General features: G+C 44.6%; 1 protein-coding gene across 1 annotated transcript in view; it reads right to left on the bottom strand.

Moving 5' to 3' along the window:
• LOC124721448 (tyrosine-protein phosphatase 99A-like) overlaps positions 1–21,883 on the bottom strand; it is a 524,901-nt gene that overhangs the window by 357,710 nt on the left and 145,308 nt on the right. The gene's annotated exons all lie outside the window — the stretch shown is intronic.

Here is a 21,883-nt window from a genome sequence, read left to right as displayed (position 1 = left end):
GTGTGTTGACCTCTGATAATGTAGGCGCCTTATCACTTTGCCCCAGTTAGCAAGGGCTCTTCGCCTCAACCTATCCGCAACGGATCGAAATGTGCTGGGTTGTGGGCACTGATTTCGAGTGTTCTAACTATTCTGCTTGGTGCGAAATGGGTCCTATGACATGACCTTTGACGTCGATGTTTTCGAAGCGGAAGCTTCGCGACGTGAACACTTCGGAATGGCCCCTGCGCAGCCACGGCTCGGCCCCTGACAGGTGCGCCAGCACGTGCGGCCCTCGCGATGCACCTTGCGTGACGTCAGGGGCGGCTGGTCCGGCCGATCGTGGGCGCGCCGCGGGTTCCAGACCAGCCGCCTCCTACATAACAACGACGCCAAGCCGAAGCGGAAATACCCGATGTGGCACGGCCACCACAGCCTGAATGGCAATCGTTCCAAGTCCGCCGTACCGCGTGCCCACTCATATCGCGACCCCTCGGTCAACGGTCCGAGGGACTGAAATGTTTACGCATTGTAACATTGAATGCATATACGTCAACATAATGTGGCCAGGTGTCTCAGCGTACGTATCTTTGGGCAGTTTAAATACCTTCTCCGTGAGAAAATCCCAAGAAGGGCACGCCATTTCAATTTGTGCAGTAGTTTGAGACACCGCTGTCATCAGAGACATCTTCTACCTCACGTCCCGAAGTAATTCGATACTAGCGTAATAATGTTTCCTATTCTTAAACTCTTTTCACAGGAACAACTTTCTAGTCAAAATCGACTATTCGAAGTGCGTGTTCCTTTCGTGCCAGCGTTTAAACCAGTATCTAGCCACACCGCGAGTGTGTCTACGACGTCTACAGATTCTGCCGAGTGTAGTGTTTTAAATTTCCGAATACGCTGCACGCTGCGCATGCGCAAATGTAGGGGACTAAGGCGGCATCAGCTAACGCTGAGGTCACAGTGGATTCCGACGACGACTGATAACGGCCGAAGACTGCTGATCATTCCATATCAGTACGCCACAACGTGCGCGGTGAAATTCAAATCAGTTTGTTTTCTTCGGTCATATCGGCCGACACAACATGAAACATGGACAGTGAGAAACTGATAAGTTTAGTCAAAGGAGGAGTTTGTGTCATCACGAGGATATAGTTCTGAAATCGCAGGTTTATTGAAAACCGCAAGTAAGCAAAATCCTCATCGGAAATTTTAGATGAGAATTATAACCTCGAAAAATAACTTGTTCAAGTAAAAAGGATGGCGCATCTTATGCTTAAAGTTACTTTAGTCTGTCTTTTTTGGGTTGTGGCTGGTGGACATCAGCTGTCTACAAATTATTATTACTGCTTATACTGGCGCTTTTATGCCGGTAGGGTGGTGATTCTGTTACATGAAGTGGTATGCAAATGTGGCGTGTTTCCACTTTTCATTGCTTAATGTGTTCAGATTATCTTATTCTAATGTTTATGTTTGTCTTTTACACGAATACTGGGTGCCAGTTATTGAAATGTCTGCACAATTTTAAATGGCTCTGAGCACTATGGGACTTAACATCGGAGGTCATCAGTCCCCTAGAACTTAGAACTACTTAAACCTAACTAACCTAAGGACAACACACACATCCATGCCCGAGGCAGGATTCGAACCTGCGACCGTAGCAGTCGCGCGGTTCCGGACTGAGCGCCTAGAACCGCTAGACCACCGCGGCCGGCGGTACGATGGTTCATCCCTTCATAAACAGATCTGTATTCACATATGCACACACATCTTTCATTTTGAAGTGGGAACCTGGAGACATGCAGCAAGCAATTACGGATGTAGTTTCGCTTTTTCTACTGACGTTACGTGAAGGACGTCTGTGGAATCTTTCACTGCTAGAACTTTCCCAGGTTCACTGTTCAGTTGAAGCCCACACTCGTCCATGTCATAAATTTTCCCTGACTCCTGAAACAGTTTGTTCGCCTGGCAGGTGAGTAACATGGGTAACAATAGTTCTCAACGTTTCCTCGACACGTTCCCAACTCCCTTGCAATGGATATAGCCGGGGCATTCCTTAGAACAGTGGAATGCCTCTGCAAAAAAACATTCGACCAGTCACAGGCTGCCACCTTACTTTCTTTGTTGAATCGGTAAGGTATTCCATTTTTCTCCGCAAATTAATTCACGGATTGCCGAAAATATTTTGTTGCCACTAAAATTCCATCGTCTACAGTAGCGACAAAGTTGGCGCCACTGTTGAATTTATGACAATATTCTTACCTGCAAGGCTTGATCAACCTTTGGTTAAAATTTTGTTTTCCATCCTCCGTTTCAGAGTTCTGTATGGTATTTGGTACAGTTTCGAAGTATCCCACAATGACATCTTCCCAATAGTGACATATTCTGCAGCCATTAGCTCTATTTGTTTTTCCCGCGTACTGACGAGGCAGTTAGGTTACTCTAAAGCTAAATGTACGTACTTTAGCTGTATGCCTCAAGTAAAACCAATTCGTACTTCTAAATTTTAAATGGACTATTTACATATTTTAATATCAATCATAAATAATTAAAATTAATACCTAAACTTTACACCACACAACTCTTTTGAACTTGTCCGACACAGAGAGAAGAACCCTTTAATGAAGTGGCATCTTACCCATTTTATATTGGGAAGATGCAAACTATTTTTTCTTCAACATGATCTCCATTAAAATCGTGATCATAATACAAACACCCACGAGGAAAATGGTTACCATTAAAAGAACGGACTTACAATTGCATAATCACGGCTATTTCACTCAATAAATTAGCCGACTACTACGTCTTTAATGGATACATGCCTACAACTTTCTGTTGGGCGTTGCCGGAAATATCAGTGTTGTTGCATCATCTTCCTATTCGGATAGAGCTGCCACCCATAGGGTACTGGCGGAAATATCAACATTGTGCGTCCTCCACCTTCTAGCATCTTAGACCGAGTTACCTTACTTATCGAATCGCCCTGGAGCTTGTCTTCTCCTGTGTGATACATTGCACCTATCTCATAGCGTCTGACACTGAAGTTGGATGAACATTTCAGTTACCATTTCATGCTTACCAAAAAAAACCATGCTGCTTTTCTGTCAATATTCTCAACCTTGTTTATTAATCCTACATTTTAAGTTTCTCAAATGGTGAAGATATACTTAAGAAACAGTCGAACGAGTCCTTAGTATGCCACTTCTTTCTTGGATAATCTGCATTTCCGCAGGATTTTCCCAATGAATCTCATCCAAGCACCTTTTATAACAAGTTTATGCGCTCATTCCAGTTTAAACCGTTTCGCACAACACTCCTAGATGTTTTATGGTTGTTACTGTTTGCAGTGATTTAACGCAAATATTTCTACCAAACAAAAAGTTTTCCCGCTTATTAGCGCGCAACAACTTTATGCGCTACCGTTTTATGGCGATGCAACTTTCCTGCACAAATCAGATGCTTTTTTAAGAACTAAGTAATAAATGGTGATTTATAACTCCAATTATGTCGTGTGTGTCGTGTCTCTTACAGCACAGCACGCGTTGAAAGTTATCCTCCGTAGTAAAAACTAGACGCCAACCGTTTTTTTTTTTTTGCCAACCGTTTTTTTTTCCTTTTTCAAAGAGGAGAAGTATTGATTTGAGTTAGTACCGCTGTCCTTACAGTTTTCACTAAAAGATGCATTTACGTAAGCAACTTCTCCAGGAGGAAGAGCAAGCGGAAGACTGGCATGTTGTCGGCAGAGCAGGTGAGATGCAACTTCCTGCACCGCCGCTTAACCAAGCGGACATTCTGTAAGCTCTTGTCTAGACTTGCCAGTAATAAAAGACGCGTCTTCTAATCATTTGGCAGACTGGAACAAATGTTTAATCCACTATTCACATAATTTCGTTTTTTTTGCATTTAAAGACGGCACCTTAATAAAAAACCGTCTCTCCATGGCAATTTCGTGTTTCTTTTTCTGACAGTGAATGAATCGTTCCTGTATGGAACAAGATGTGTCCAGATACTGGATTTGTTTACACTGTGTAGGAAGTTTTCGAAGTAAACGGTTGAAGCATGACATAACAATCGTCTCGAGTCTGCTTCCATAGACTTCTAACTGCAGCCGTGTTTCAGGCGGGTGATTTAGTTCCACACAGCTAGCATAAACTATGAAAAATCACAGCGCAAACTCAGAAGAATCGCTGATTGATGCGTAAGTACACATTTCAGTGTTTTATATCTCGGTATATACAAAAATTAACCACTACACTGCCGGCCGATGTGGCCGAGCGGTTCTAGGCGCTTCAGCCTGGAACCGCGCGACCGCTACGGTTGCAGGTTCAAATCCTGCCTCGGGCATGGATGTGTGTGATGTCCTTAGGTTAGTTAGGTTTAAGTAGTTCTAAGTTCTAGGGGACTGATGACCTCAGATGTTAAGTCCCATAGTGCTCAGAGCCATTTTTGAACCACTATGCTTGAGTAACTGATAGCAGAGCGCGTAAAAGTAGCAGTGAACTCTCGTGTTATCTGAATTTCGTTTGAAAGACATGTATATTTTCGACTGTAATTTTACATAATAATACTACACAACGTAAATTAATAACTTCTATCGACCACCAGACTCAGCTCTTGATGCAACCCAAAACTTTAAAGAAAACCTCAATTCGCTTGTACTTAAGATCCCTAATCCTACTGTAATCATCAGAGGAGACTTAAATCATCCAAAAATCAATTGTGATAATTACAGTTTTGTTAGTGGTGGGTGTGACATACTATGCTGTGAAAAATTACTAAATGGCTTCTCTGAAAACTGCTTAGAACAGATAGTTCGGAACCCCACTAATGATGGAAATATTATTAAATCTAATGCAATGAATAGAAATGATGTCTTTGTGGATGTCCATATCAGAACTGGTATCGGTGACCATTTGGCGGTTGTGGTAGTAGTGATTACCAAAGTACAAAGGGGGGGGGGGGGCAACTAAAACAAGGTGGAAGGTACATATATCCAGAAAAAAAGCATTAGTGTCAAATTTCAGTGAGGAACTTGATGGTATCAGCACCTGACTGGAGGAACTTTGGTTCACGTTTAAAAGAGTAGTTGACCATGAACTTGATAGACATTCAGAGATAGGTGGATACTGTTGAGTGGATAGTATGAAGGATGGATAGATAGATAGATAGATAATTATAGATTGTAAACTGTGGTGCTTAACAAGATCAAGGATAGATATGATATAGTAGAACAGTTCATGGTGGGAGGTGATAGTGGGGATAAGAGAAGGATACCTTGCTACACACTCTTGAATTCTTATTGCAGTAAACAGTTTACCAAGAACTAAAATAAAAAAATCCAAGCCCAGAGAAAGTGCAGAACAGTGCACCACAGATATACAATTAAATTATTACAGCAAAAGTAGAAATGTCACTTTATGTAAGTGATTAAGTGAGCAGAGATGTGGAGTACAGCTGTACTGTGTGACGAGAATGATCTCTTTTAGCCATTCTCAATCAGCGAATCGCCATTAAACGAAACATGAACCCGAAAATAAATGCGAGCGTGATTCATTGACAACAAGGGGAGCAATACTCGTATCAGCATGGATGCTGGCTTGAATAGCATAATACGTCGGTCTTCCAGAAATGGGTTTGTATACAAGATTATCTCCATTATTTTATATAGAGAATTTTTGTGTGTGCATCCAAAATTGATAAGAGGTTTTCCCAAGAACGGCGACGTCGATTATCCGGAAACGCTAAACACCTAAAAGTGTGTGACATTCATTTCATGTAAAACCGTTTCACCATACGACAGGTAACTGCAGGTTGCAATAACAATGTAGCTTGCTGTGGGAGTCACTTACGACTACACATCAATTGCCAGAGTAACTATGATACGAATTTCAACAATTACCGGAGGATCGGCAATGGCCTGGGGTCTTGTAGCTATTTATTCCGTTGCACAGAGAAAGATTCCTCTGTAATGTTCTAAATGTAAGTCGCGCACTTAATCGAAATAATCTACAATTACATGAAAATTGTGTTTTTCACAGAGAGAAGTCCACTCCCTCCTACGGATCATCTTGAAGTATGCTCGACTGACGTTACCTGTGTACTGAAGACTTAAAACCTTGTACTGCTTCATGTCTGTTCGTAGCTGGAAGTTATAATCACAGCTACACGTTTCTCGAATTATCGAACCGGCCAGTGTGGCCGAGCGGTTCTAGGCGCTTCAGCCTGGAACCGCGCGACCGCTACGGTCGCAGGTTCGAATCCCGCCTCGGGCATGGATGTGTGTGTGTGTGTGTGTGTGTGTGTGTGTGTGTGTGATGTTCTTAGGTTAGTTAGGTTTAAGTAGTTCTAAGTTCTAGGGAACTCATGACCTCAGAGCCATTTGAACCATTTTTTTCGAATTATCGGTAGATTAACTGGTACATAAAGGTAAACAAATTTTTCTGTGCATCTTTCACGGCTGTGCCTATTTCGCGCCTTCTGTATAGCCTTTCCCGTTAGTGGTCTGGGGTTCCCTTCCCCCCCCCCCCCCCCCCCCCGACTGTAGCCTTGCTTCCGGCTTCCCAAGTCATTAGACGATGTGCGACTTACTCATTGTGGATCACCTACGCATGGGAAACGCTTTAGCAGCACCTTCTAACTCTTCCTTTCGTTGCCAGTTCCATCTGTTGGAGACTAACCCATGAATCCAGTACATCCGACCATATCACACCTGCAGACAGACACGTAAACACAGTCTTCTGCAGCTATAAAGCTATCGTTTTTCGACGTAATGGAAATAATTCTCTGTTTACTGATCTGCATCTCCTCAGCAGTCATTTTATTCCTGACAGACAAGTTTTCGTGTGAATTTAACGCAGTGAAACAAAAACATACACAGTTTTATCCATTCAGTACTCCGCTTAGTTAGCTCACAGCGAGAGCAAGAACTACGATGATGGTGAAGATGTTCAGTTCACGTTTTTCCGAATCGTATGTACTCCACGGCCTCAAGGCGCGAAAGATAGTGAGAAACATTGCAAAATGGCAATGTTACGCAGCCTGGGCACTGAGCGTTGCAGAGAGATTTGTGATACTGCCAACAACGTCAAGGATGTGACGAGTTTCCTTCCGTGCAATCTGAGCTCACTTCCGCCAGCTGTCGTCAGATAGCCACTGACATGTATTCAGGAGGGCGGGAGAGAGTCTTCCAGCTAATCTAACGGACAAACGAAGACAACAACAACGCAGTAAAGAACGAGGAAGCACGTGGTGACAATGTTTACGACAGTGGCGACATTGAGAGGGTATCCTTGCGAAGAGCAATGTCATCGTTGTTGGCGCAGTTATCACAACTGCAGTGACTAGTGGGATTCTTTGAACAGCGTTCTCCCTCCGTCTGATGGTTTCCTACCTGCCACTATTGCGCAAGCGTAGTCACTCTGCACGAACACCTGTCTCCTCCTTTATAGGTCACGTTCAGCGTTAGGTGTCAATGTTGAAGTTGTTCAAATAACTCGCTGGAACTCAGCCGGGTGACGATGACGACAACCGTCGTTATTTCGACAGGAGCACACCCTGCAATTTTCAAGGCAAAAGCGCCCCGACCAACTATCGAAGATAGTGCTGCCAGCCGTGCGGGATTAGCCGAGCGGTCTGAGGCGCTGTTGTCATGGACTGTGCGGCTGGTCCCGGCGGAGGTCCGAGTCCTCCCTCGGGCATGGGTGTTTGTGTTTGTCCTTAGGATACTTTAGGTTAAGTAGTGTGTAAGCTTAGGGACTGATGACCTTAGCAGTTAAGTTCCATAAGATTTCACACACATTTGAACATTTTTCAGTGCTGCCAAAACAGAGTTACTAAACACAGCCTTCCGAAATTCCTTCACCAAAGGAAGACGAAGTAAATATTCCAGAATTCGAATCAAGAACAGCTGCCAACATTAGTAAAGCAGAAGTAGATATCCCTGGAGTATTTAAGCAATTTTAATCACTTAACAAAAGCAAATCTTCCGGTCCAGATTGTATACCAGTTAGATTCCATTCACAGTATGATGATACAATAGCTCCATACTTAACAATCATATACAACTATTCGCTCGACGAAAGATCTGTACCGATAGACTGGAAAGTTGCACAGGTCACACCAATATTCAAGGAAGGTGGTAGGAGTAATTCACTTAATGACAGGCCCATATCATTAACGTCGACATGCAGCAGGATTTTGGAAGATATATTGTGTTAGAACATTGTGAATTACCTCGAAGAAAACGGTCTACTGAGACACAGTCAACACGCATTTAGAAAGCATCGTTCTTGTGAAACACAACTAGCTCTTTACTCGCACGGAGCGTTGACTGCTATTGACAAGAGATTTCAAATTGATTCTGTATTTCTGGATTTCCGGAAAGCTTTTGACACTGTACCACACAAACGGCTTGTAGTGAAATTACGTGCTAGTGGAATATCTACTCCGTTATGTCACTGGATTCGTGATTTCCTGTCAGAGAGGTCACAGTTCGTAGTAATTGAGGGAAAGTCATCGATTAAAACAGAAGTGAGTTCTGCCGTTCCCCAAAGTAGTGTTGTAGGCCCTTTGCTGTTTTTTTATCCATATAAACTATCTGGGAGACAATCTGAGCATCCGTCTCAGGCTGTTTCGAGATGACGCTGTCGTTTATCGACTAATAAAATCATCAGAATATCAAAACAAATTGCAGAACGATTTAGAAAGATATCTGTATGGTGCGAAAATTAGCAGTTGACGCTACATTACGAAAAGTGTGAGGCCATCCACATGAGTGCTAAAAAAAATTCCTTAAACTTCGGTTACACGAAAATCAGTCAAATTTAAACGCCGTAAATTCAACTAAATACCTAGAAATCACAATTACGAACAATTTAAATTGTAAAAGACACAGAAAATGTTGTGGGGAAGGCTAACCAAAGACTGCATTTTATTGGTAGGACACTTAGAAAATTTAACAGATCTACTAAGGAAACTGCCTATACTACGCTAGTCCGTCCTCTTTTAGAATACTGCTGCGCGGTGTGGGGTGCTTACTAGATAGGATTGACGGAATACATCGAAAAAGTTCAAAGAAGGGCAGCACATTTTTTTTTATCGCGAAATAGGCGAGAGAGTGTCGCTGAAATGGTGCAGGATTTGGGCTGGACATCATTAAAACAAAGCCGTTTTTAGTTGCGGCGGGATCTTCTAACGAAATTTCAGTCACCAACTTTCTCCTCGGAATGCAAAAATATTTTGCAGACGCCGACATATATAGGGAGAAACGAGCACCATAATAAAATACGGGAAATCAGAGCTCGCACGGAAAGATAGAGGTGTTCGTTTTTTTCGCACGCTATACGTGATTGGAATAACACAAGATTGTGAAGATGGTTCGATAAATTCTGTGCCAGGCACTTAAATGTGATTTTCAGAGTGTAGATGTAGATGTATTGGGGCTTGGTGTACATCATTTATGAAAAAAAAATGTGTTTGCAAGGAGTCCCACAAAATAGGTGCGTATGGCGGCCAGTGAGTTGGAAATGTGACGATCACTAAGACGTTACGACTATATCCCTACAAATTGCAGTTCAGGCATTAAAGCCTATGGACAAATCTGAACGCGAGCGGTTTGCAGTGGATATGCTCGGCAAGACTAACGCGTGGATAGAAATGGAATTCCGACTAGACATTATACGTGCCAATAACGGTTCACACACTCATTTGTATGAATGAGGAACAAAAAATTGTAAGAGTTATGTTATCACATGTTGAAATCCATTTATTAATATTAATTTGTTAATACCTAGTATATACACGGCGGCGCTACCACCCCAAGAAATTTTCACCATAACGAGAAGTAAAAAGCGAAAACCAACGTAAAGGTAACAAATGTTTCTCTTAACACGAACATACGTCTGCTGATGAACCTGTTGGTTCGAAACCAGTAACGGCGTTTCTTGAAATAGCATTATTAAATGTGGATGGTTGCTGTTTTCTTCTCTGCAAGAATCAACTTGTATTTTGTTCACAGCATCGTCTCAAAACGTCAGTTTTCGAGAAAATAGCATAACTGTACCGAACTTGAATATGAACCAATCCTTGCAGTCCTAAGCACCTTCACACCTGTAGAGTGTATTAATTTAACCACGAACAGAAAGTATATGCTTTCAGATGAGACTAATAACGCTGTTAGTCATGATCATAACAATATAAATAGCTGTGACAGTCTGCCTGATGTTTCTACGAGTATTGCTGCATACATAGCTGGCTTTGTTATCAGCTGTCTGGAGATGAAAATAGGGTGTGAAATCTGTGTTACTGCTCTGAGGTGTGCCGGTAATCACCCTTCTCTCTGCCACAGAGAAAGAGTCGTGGTGCTCTTATTACGCCTGCGGGTCATTTTTTTGGTTCAAATGGCTCTGAGCACTATGGGACTCAACTGCTGAGGTCAATAGTCCCCTAGAACTTAGAACTACTTAAACCTAACTAACCTAAGGACATCACAAACATTCATGCCCGAGGCAGGATTCGAACCTGCGACCGTAGCGGTCTTGCGGTTCCAGACTGCAGCGCCTTTAACCGCACGGCCACTTCGGCCGGCGGTCATTTTTTTTTGTTTTGTTTTTTATGTTTGCTTATGTGCAGAGTAAATGTTTGGTTATAGCAATAGGGGTCGCAAATGCGCAGAACTCTGTGCACAGATCCCAAACTTAATTTACCATGAAATCAACAACCAAGCCTTTATTTTTTGAGTGCACACATGAAAGAACTATTGCCACTGCACAATCACACAGGGTTACTTTTAAAAGCCGTTGCAAAACGATTCTTACAATGTTGAATGGCCCATACAGTACGAATACAAAATGACTTTGCCCACAAAAACAGAATTACTTTCTAATACACCATACTAATTATGTTCCAAGGTCAGTAACACAACTTTATGATAAACTGTGTTCCTTAGTAAATTAGTGAAAGTGAAATAAAGATTATGTGAGACTAACTACTGGAGTAGTACGTTGTAAATACAATGACAATTTAAGTGTGTTCCCCGTGGTTTTCGATCTTGTATATCTTCTCCCTCTGTCTTCCAAGTCTTCTCATTGTCAATCGTACATTTGGGAGCCAGGTGCTCATAGGGCATCCTCTTCTCTTGTTTCCCTCTAGTTCTCATCCCAGCCGGCCGCGGTGGTCGAGCGGTTCTAAGCGCTTCAGTCCGGAACCATGCGGCTGCTGTGGGCGCAGATTCGAATTCTGCCTCGGGCATGGATGTGTGTGATGTCCTTAGGTTGGTTAGGTTTAAGTAGTTCTAGGTTATGGGGGTCTGATGACCTCAGATGTTAATTCCCATAGTGCTTAGAGTCATTTGAACCATTTTTTTCCCATCCCAGAATCATTTTCTCAGTTCTGGCTTCCTCCATTCTTCTTACATGCCTGTACCATTGTAACTTCCTTTTATCCATCACGTCATGTATTCTTTCTCTTAGTTTAATTCTGTGTATTATTTCGTCGTTTCCTACTTTCTCTTTTCTAGAAATTCTTGCTGATCTTCTCCAGAAGTCCATTTATATTGCTTGCAGTTGTTTTAGGTGTTTTAGATTAGTAGTCCAAGTCTCCACTCCATACATAACTACGCTTCCTAGTATCAATTCATATATGATTTTTTTGGTTTGGTTTATTACATTTCTGCTCCATAAGAGTTAGTTGAGCATCCCAATTACCTTCTATCCACTGCTAATTCTTTTATTAATTTCTACCTCCGATTTTCCCTCCAACCCTAAAATGGATCCCAAATAACAGAAAGTATTGAACTTCTTGATTTCCTTTCCCTCTGTCTATAAGTCATCTAGAACATTAGTGAGGTATTCTGTTTTCTGGTAATTAATCTTCAATCCCCAGTTTCTGTATTCCATTGCTAAATGGTTACACACGCAGTTTGCATCCTCCCCGTCTTGTGCTATAACTATTTGATCATCAGCAAATAGTAGGTGGTGTAAATAAATTCCATATTTAATTTATAACCTCATACCTTTGCATTAACGAGACCATGTCCTAAGACATATCTATATAGATTTAAATAATGTTGGTGACATAGGGCAGCCCTGTAACAGACCCTTGTTTATTCTAAATTTCTGTGAAAGTGTACTAGCAATTTTCGCTTTACATATGTTATCTTTACACATTTCTTGTATTATTCTAATTAAAGAATCCTTTATGTTTGCCAAATGTAATGCTTTTCCAAGTAGTTTCCTCAGGGCAGTATCACACGCTTTTTCTAAATGTTTTATGAAGATTAAAAAAAATATTGTGAGTGATGGACATTGAGTATAGGTTGTTTATTTTACGGGAAATGCTTAAATCGGCGACTTGAGAGCCAGTCGATGTACGTAGGGTGCCTGACGTCATGTACGCGTGCAACCCTGTGCGCGAGGCTGTCTACAGCATATTGATCACGAATATGTACAAGAGAGAGAATTGTATTGTACTGTATTGTATTGTACTGTATTGAACTGGGGACCTAGAAACGACGGAGAGGCTTCTTCCCGCCGTAGCCCTCAGTGGTTCACAACCCCCAACAGGACAAAGCAGTCCACACACGTTACCGCCCTCCCCTCCCCCCCCCCACCCCACCACCCCACACCGAACCCAGTGTTATTGTGCGGTTCGGTCCCCAGTGAACCCCCTCCCCCCTCCAGGAACGTCTCATACCATACCTTTGTAACCTCAATGATTGTGTGGTAGAGTAATTATGGTGTACGCGTACGCGGAGACAGAGTTTACGCAGCAAATAACTGAGGCGGAATAAGGGCAACCAGCACGCATTCGCCGAGGCAGATGGAAAACCGCCTTAAAATCCATCCACAGACTGGCCGGCGCACCGGACCTCGACACTAATCCGCCGGGCGGATTCGTGCCGGGGACCGGCACGCCTTCCCGCTCGGGAAGCAGCGCGTTAGACCGCGCGACTAGCCGGGCGCGCTAGAGAGCGTATTACTTCGTTACTAAGTGTGCCGATATAAAATCCTGGTTGATATTCACAGTAGCCTGAATCAGCAAGACCACGTCCCGGTCGAAGAAACGCTCCCAAAAGTATCACAGAGACGCGTCTGGCCCAAACTATGTTCTATACACACTGAATGTTAAACGCCTCACTCGGCCGTCGGTGCACTCGCGCCTTGCATCATTTGAAAAGCTGCGAAATCACGGCTCCTTCGACCACAGTACACGGACTGACTCACTGTTCAGTTTGTGTGTTGTTTGGCCCACATAGCATACGCAGGTTTATGTGCTGCTGTGAGCAGTGGCGTTTCACGAGGTACCTGACTCAAAATATCCACGGCGTGTACATTTCTTCACAATGTTCGCTCTGAAACTAGTCGAGATGAACCTACATTCTCTGAAAGCAATATTTCCTGTCGGTTTTCGATGATGATGATGATTATGGTGGTGGTGATATTTGGTTTGTAGGGCGCTCAACTGCGCGGTTATCAGCGTCCGTACAAATTCACGATCTTCACACAGTCCAGACGATCCACTTTCACGAATGATGATAAAATGATGCGGACAACGCAAACGCCTAGTCGCCGAGCGGAGAAAAGCCCCGACCCGGCCGGGAATCGAACCCGTGACCCAGTGATACAGAGGCAGCAACGGTCGGGTTTGAACCTGATTTGTCACTGACAAGGAGTACCATCCATCTCCGACCTCATCCGCTTGTGATGTTTTTACGACCGTTGTTCTTACGTCGTGTTACAAGGCTGCGAATGATCCAGCATTTCCTGTAGAAGCGTGGGACACAAAAAAATGGTTCAAATGGCTCTGAGCACTATGGGACTTAACATCTGAGGTCATCAGTCCCCTAGAACGTAGAACTACTTAAACATAACTAACCTAAGAACATCACACACAACCATGCCCGAGGCAGGATTCGAACCTGCGACCGTAGCGGTCGCGCGGTTCCAGACTGAAGCGTCTAGAACCGCTCGGCCACTCCGGCCGGCAGAAGCGTAGGACCGTTCGCGACGATACACCAAAACATCGGGTAATTTTATTCACGGTGTGTTTATGGGAACGTCAAAAACGATTGCTTGCTTCTGCCATTCTGACACGTCAATCTACGCTCCTGGAAATTGAAATAAGAACACCGTGAATTCATTGTCCCAGGAAGGGGAAACTTTATTGACACATTCCTGGGGTCAGATACATCACATGATCACACTGACAGAACCACAGGCACATAGACACAGGTAACAGAGCATGCACAATGTCGGCACTAGTACAGTGTATATCCACCTTTCGCAGCAATGCAGGCTGCTATTCTCCCATGGAGACGATCGTAGAGATGCTGGATGTAGTCCTGTGGAACGGCTTGCCATGCCATTTCCACCTGGCGCCTCAGTTGGACCAGCGTTCGTGCTGGACGTGCAGACCGCGTGAGACGACGCTTCATCCAGTCCCAAACATGCTCAATGGGGGACAGATCCGGAGATCTTGCTGGCCAGGGTAGTTGACTTACACCTTCTAGAGCACGTTGGGTGGCACGGGATACATGCGGACGTGCATTGTCCTGTTGGAACAGCAAGTTCCCATGCCGGTCTAGGAATGGTAGAACGATGGGTTCGATGACGGTTTGGATGTACCGTGCACTATTCAGTGTCCCCTCGACGATCACCAGTGGTGTACGGCCAGTGTAGGAGATCGCTCCCCACACCATGATGCCGGGTGTTGGCCCTGTGTGCCTCGGTCGTATGCAGTCCTGATTGTGGCGCTCACCTGCACGGCGCCAAACACGCATACGATCTTCATTGGCACCAAGGCAGAAGCGACTCTCATCGCTGAAGACGACACGTCTCCATTCGTCCCTCCATTCACGCCTGTCGCGACACCACTGGAGGCGGGGTGCACGATGTTGGGGCGTGAGCGGAAGACGGCCTAACGGTGTGCGGGACTGTAGCCCAGCTTCATGGAGACGGTTGCGAATGGTCCTCGCCGATACCCCAGGAGCAACAGTGTCCCTAATTTGCTGGGAAGTGGCGGTGCGGTCCCCTACGGCATTGCGTAGGATCCTACGGTCTTGGCGTGCATCCGTGCGTCGCTGCGGTCCGGTCCCAGATCGACGGGCACGTGCACCTTCCGCCAACCACTGGCGACAACATCGATGTACTGTGGAGACCTCACGCCCCACGTGTTGAGCAATTCGGCGGTACGTCCACCCGGCCTCCCGCATGCCCACTATACGCCCTCGCTCAAAGTCCGTCAACTGCACATACGGTTCACGTCCACGCTGTCGCGGCATGCTACCAGTGTTAAAGACTGCGATGGAGCTCCGTATTCCACGGCAAACTGGCTGACACTGACGGCGGCGGTGCACAAATGCTGCGCAGCTAGCGCCATTCGACGGCCAACACCGCGGTTCCTGGTGTGTCCGCTGTGCCGTGCGTGTTATCATTGCTTGTACAGCCCTCTCGCAGTGTCCGGAGCAAGTATGGTGGGTCTGACACACCGGTGTCAATGTGTTCTTTTTTCCATTTCCAGGAGTGTATTTTACTGCGCTGATTCGATACAATCGACGGGCACATGCAAACCACTTCACTGCCACGACTTACGCTAAGGGTCCCCGTACACGATTAACCATTTTGACAAACTTTACTATGTTTGCCAAACATTTGACGTGTATGGTGCTGTTTGATATGTTTGTCAAGCATAGATAGTGTTTGACGTGTTTGCGAGAACTTTTGACTGGCGAAATTTGAACAAGATGACGGACGTTGTTTGCGTCGATGTTTTTTCGCGTATGTTTAGTGAAAAATGTTTTATTACACTTTGTGTCATTCTATAGTTAGTTTCCACGATATTGGAAACTGCGATCGAGGATAAAAACAAAAGCCGGCCGAAGTGGCCGTGCGGTTAAAGGCGCTGCAGTCTGGAACCGCAGGACCGCTACGGTCGCAGGTTCGAATCCTGCCTCGGGCATGGATGTTTGTGATGTCCTTAGGTTAGTTATGTTTCACTAGTTCTAAGTTCTAGGGGACTAATGACCTCAGCAGTTGAGTCCCGTAGTGCTCAGAGCCATTTGAACCATTTGATGAAAACAAAACAGCACTGACAATTACCAAAATGGTAGGGGTGTGACATCTTTTCCAGTCATACACTACTGGCCATTAAAATTGCCACACCAAGAAGAAATGCAGATGATAAACGGGTATTCATTAGACAAATATACTATACTACAACTGACATGCGATTACATTTTCACGCTATTTGGGTGCACAGATCCTGAGAAATAAGTACCCAGAAAAACCACCTCTGACCGTAATAACGAATGGCGTGTACAGGTACAGCTGCTCATGCAACTTCAACGCGATACCACAGTTCATCAAGAGTAGTGACTGGCGTATTGTGACGAGCCAGTTGCTCGCCCACCATTGACCACACGTTTTCAATTGGTGAGAGATCTGGAGAATGTGCTGGCCAGGGAAGCAGTCGAACATTTTCTGTATCCAGAAAGGCCCGTACAGGACCTGCAACATGCGGGCGTGCATTATCCTGGTGAAATGTGGGGTTTCGCAGGGATCGAATGAAGGGTAGAGCCACGGGTCGTAACACATCTGGAATGTAACGTCCACTGTTCAATGTGCCGTCAATGCGAACAAGAAACGTGTAACCAATGGCACCCCATACCATCACGCCGGGTGATGCTCCAGTATGGCGATGACGAATACACGCTTCCAATGTGCGTTCACCGCGATGTCGCCAAACACGGATGCGACCATCATGACGCTGTAAACAGAACCTGGATTCATCCGAAAAAATGACGTTTTGCCATTCGTGCACACAGGTTCGTCGTTGAGTACACCACCGCAGGTGCTCCTGTCTGTGATGCAGCGTCAAGGGTAACCGCAGCCATGGTCTCCGAGCTGATAGTCCATGCTGCTGCAAACGTCGTCGAACTGTTCGTGCAGATGGTTGGAAACGACCACATCTGTTGACTCAGGGATCGAGACGTGGCTGCACGATCCGTTACAGCCATGCGGATAAGATGCCTGTCATCTCGACTGCTAGTGATACGAGGCCGTTGGGATCCAGCACGGCGTTCCGTATTACCCTGCTGACCCCATCGATTCCATATTCTGCTAACAGTCATTGGATCTCGACCAACGCGAGCAGCAATGTCGCGATACGATAAACCGCAATCGCGATAGGCTACAATCCGACCTTTATCAAAGTCGGAAACGTGATGGTACGCATTTCTCCTGCTTACACGAGGCATCAAAACAACGTTTCACGAGGCAACACCGGTCAACTGCTGTTTGTGTATGAGAAATCGGTTGGAAACTTTCCTCATGTCAGCACGTTGTACGTGTCTCCACCGGCGCCAACCTTGTGTGAATGCTCTGAAAAGCTAATCATTTGCAGATCACAGCATCTTCTTCTTGTCGGTTGAATTTCGCATCTGTAGCACGTCATGATGGTGTAGCAATTTTAATGGCCAGTAGTGTATTACGCAGGAAGAAGTTAGGAACAAAATCAATACTGTAAGCATAACATAAAAGCGGGATTGCAATGAAATATAAAATAATAATAATAAATCGAAGTTCTCCGGTTCTTCCACGTATGTGGGCTGTTATTGTTATGTCGTGCTATTTTAATGAACTGTCATTAGAAGGCCAAGTAGAATAGTCAGTATGAGAAATGCTTTATCTGCATTTGTGGCCATTCTCACTACTGTTAAAACGCTCACGAAAACGAGCAGCGTCTGCTGGAAAGTGACGTTGTTTGTACCTGTACGGGCTAGTTTGTCGAATCCGCAGCAAGACAAAGGTGCAGTTGACAAACAAGTTTGCTCGTTTACGGGGGCCTTTACCCGTGAAGGGCGACACGAATGCCCGGCGGCAGCTGTACGCCATCTACAGTTCTCGGTAGCGCCTGATGTGCCCTTTGAACGGTGCTACTAACGTTTTGTCCGTTGAGCAAACTGTTCTCGATTGTTGTATAGTGCTAAAGGACGCTCGTAGCAAAAGTTGAAGCAGCCTGTTACGCTCGTACGAGGAGAAACTGAACACAGGCTGGTGACACCGTTGTGCAGACGCCGCTGTCTGATAAATAAGCGGCGAGTGCTCCCACGCCATTTCCTGTATCTGGGGCCGCGTGTGGGAACCCAGGCGTGATCAGTACGTCACACCTCACGGCTCTCTCTCTCTCTCTCTCTCTCTCTCTCTCTCTCTCTCTCTCTGGGTCACCAAAACCATTCTCAACTGAAGCAAATGCGCAGAAGTTGCACGAATTGACCAAAGCGGATGAAATCTATGATGTAATGACATAAAATGGTATCAGTGAGAACCATTTACAAACGCTGAACCTGCAATGTAATGAATACGTCGTGACAGCTGGAAGTTTGTGCCAAAATGGCGTTCTGATGCGGATCTCCTGCTTTTCGCAAACAATCGCCTTAACCAATAGGCCACCTGATCAGTGTTCCAGGCCTCACATAAACTTTCACTGTCAATGTTGTTTTCAATAGATCAGTTTCGATATTAGTGGAGTGGTGGTTTTTATTGATTAAGTGTTCTGCAAAAGTGGAGTTTATGCTGTCACTTTCAGAGCTCTCATGTGCTCTGTGTACCTTGTTCGAAAATTTTTGCTTTCTTTGTCCTGTGTATTCGGCTTGACAAGAGTTGCAAGTGAGTTGGTATATACCTGCATGCTGAATTCATCTGGGGTTCTGTCTCATCTTAGCCACTGTTGAACTTTGTACAGAATGCTATGTTTATATTATACAGGTGTATCAAAAAGTATCATTCGATTTGGCACACTATGTTTCTGAAACTAATAAATATATATAACTTATTTTGTTTTTTGATGAACGGGAAACTCAGAGTTTTTTTTCATCCTTTTCACACGTGTTCAATACACCCCCCTTGAGATGCACGGTATACGTCAATGTGGTGTTCAAATTGTTCCCATACTGCAGCAAGCATATCTTGAGTTACAGCTTCAACAGCTGCTGTTATGCAACGTCTCAATTCATTCGTTGTTATTGGTAACGGAGGAACATAAACAGTCTTTTATAAACACTCACAAGAAATAATCACATACAGCCAAATCTGGGGACCCTGAACGCCAGTAATGTAAGGCTGAATCATTTGGTCCAGTGCAACCGATCCATCGTTCTGTAATCCTTTGATTTAAAAATCCCCGCACTTTCAGATGACAATGTGGCGGTGCTACATACTGTTGGTAATTGAAGTCGTTCAAAAATGGTTCAAATGGCTCTGAGCACTATGGGACTTAACATCTGAGGTCATCAGTCCCCGAGAACTTAGAACTACTTAAACCTAACTAACCTAAGGACATCACACACATCGATGCCCGAGGCAGGATTTGAACCTGCGATCGTAGCGGTCACGCTGTTCCAGACTGAAGCGCCTAGAACCGCACGGCCACACAGGCCGGCTGAAGTTGTTCAAATCAGTTTCCAACTGCATCACGATATCATCATGATAAAATAAGAGAAATCAGGGCTCGCACAGAAAAATTTAAGTGCTCGTTTTTCCCGCGTGCCGTTCGAGAGTGGAACGGTAGAGAGACAGCTTGAAGGGGCACTGAACCCTCTGCCAGGCACTTTATTGTGAATAGCAGAGTAATCACCGTAGATGTAGATGAAAAGAAAGTTCTCAAGCATATCGAGGTTTGAGCTTCCTGTAACGGTGTTCTCGGCAAAGAAAACTGGACAAACACCTTTTTCCGTGAAACTGCACAACACACATTAAATTTTGGAGAGTCCCTCTCATGTTGTACAACTTCATGTGACAGTTCTGGAACCCATATTCTCACATTATGACAGTTCAGCTTTCCATTTAAATGGAATGTTGCCTCATCACCAAACACTAAGTGTGGAAGAAAACTGTCATCCTCTATCTGGCCACGGACCAAATTAGAGAACTCCACACGTTGTTCTTTGTCACCTTCACGAAGAGCTTGCAGTAGCTGAATTTTGTATGGTTTCATGTGTAAACATAGACGCAGCACACCCTAGACGGACATCGCGGTCGTGTGGAGCTGTCGACCTGCACGACGAACGGATTTCTGCGGATTTCTTGTGAAACTATGGAGGATGCGTTCGACGTCTGAGTCAGATACTCGGGGACGGCCCGGCAATTTGCCTTTACACAAATAACCTGCTTCACGGAATTACTCATGCCATCGTCTAATGCTCTGTACTGTAGGAGGTTCCACATCGTACCTAGTACGAAAGTCACGCTGAAAAGTTATTACTAACCCACATTGAGCAAAACGTAGAACAAAAAACGTTTTTTGTTGTCCGAAACCATTTTTACTAGAACTGAAGTGGACGCTCACTGCTGTTACCTAGCGGGAACCATGTAAAACTGGAGAGTTTGTTCTTACCAACTGTACGTTGTTCACAGACATATCTCAAATAACATGATAGTTATAACTTTTTCAAATCGAGTGATTCTTTTTGATACACCCTGTATTATATTATATTAAGTTATAACGGTGATTCAAAAAGAGAGAACAGATTTCAGTTGTTTATTACAGACAAATTACCGTATAAAAGATAGAAACACATTGCGCACGTCACTAGATAGGGGAAGGTTTAAAGTTTTGACACAGCTGCGGTATTGTCTGTTTTAGCAACACGGTGACCACACCACTAAAGAAATCCTTTTTTGTGCTGGAATTTGCAGAAGTCAAAACATTGTTCAACTGCAACATGCATTCCACCGTCGATTCAACAAGAAGCGGCCTCTACAAAAGCAGATTTTTATGACCGGCATACAAAATTCTTGGGAGCTTGTTGCAATTGCAAAGGGAAGAGCACTGGTCGGCAACCCACGTCTGATGAAAATGTCGAGCGTATCCGAGATGCGTTTACACGGGGCTCTCAGAAGTGCACAAGATGGGCAGGTCAGGAAATTCAACTTCCTCAAAGAACGGCGTGGCGTTTTCTACGACGCCGCCTGCATATGAAGCCTTACAAGTTGCAGTTACTGCAGGAGATGCGTCCCGGTGACCGTAGCAGAAGCTACGAATATTGCATTTCAATTCTCCAGGATATAGGAGAGGATACTTTTTCTGAAAGACTGATCATTTCACACGAATCGACGTTTCACTTATAGGGTAAAGAAAAACGTCATAATGCAAGGATTTGGGGATCACAAAATTCTGGCATCGTCGTCAAACATGAAAGAGACTCACCGAAAATGACGGCCAGAGCGGTTCTAGACGCTACAAAAGCGGCACAAAACACGTTCATTTTCAGTGAAAAAAAATGACTCTGAGCACTATGGGACTTAACTGCTGAGGTCATCAGTCCCCTAGAACTTAGAACTACTTAAACCTAACTAACCTAAGGACATCACACACATCCATGACCGAGGCAGGATTCGAACCTGCGACCGTAGCGGTCTCGCGGCTCCAGACTGTAGAGCCTAGAACCGCACGGCCACTCCGGCCGGCAGTCCCATAAGATTTCACACACATAATAAACAACTGAAATCTGTTCTTTCTTTTTGAATCACCTTGTATAACATATTATATTATAATACAGAACATAACACAACATTCTGAACAAAGAACACAGTTCAACAATGACTAACATCAGACATAAGAAGCCTAGACAAATTCAGCATGCAGGTATATACTAACTCACATGAAACTCCTGTGAAGCCCAATACATGGGACAAACAAGCAAAAATTCCCGAACAATGTACACAGAGCACATACTTTTGCAGAACACTTAATGAATAAAATCCACCACTCCACTAATATAGAAACCTCCGGGCGGGAAGGCGTGCCGATCCCTGGCACGAATCCGTCCGGCGGATTACCCGAGCGGTCTACCGCTACAGCGGGGCGAAGCTTCTCCGTCGCTTCTAGGTCCCCGTTTTAGTACATA

This window comes from Schistocerca piceifrons, chromosome X (assembly GCF_021461385.2).
Source record: "Schistocerca piceifrons isolate TAMUIC-IGC-003096 chromosome X, iqSchPice1.1, whole genome shotgun sequence".
NCBI classification, from domain to species: domain Eukaryota; kingdom Metazoa; phylum Arthropoda; class Insecta; order Orthoptera; family Acrididae; genus Schistocerca; species Schistocerca piceifrons.
The sequence above is the reverse complement of the archived record's forward strand: the minus strand, read 5'-3'. Positions and strand labels throughout refer to the sequence as shown.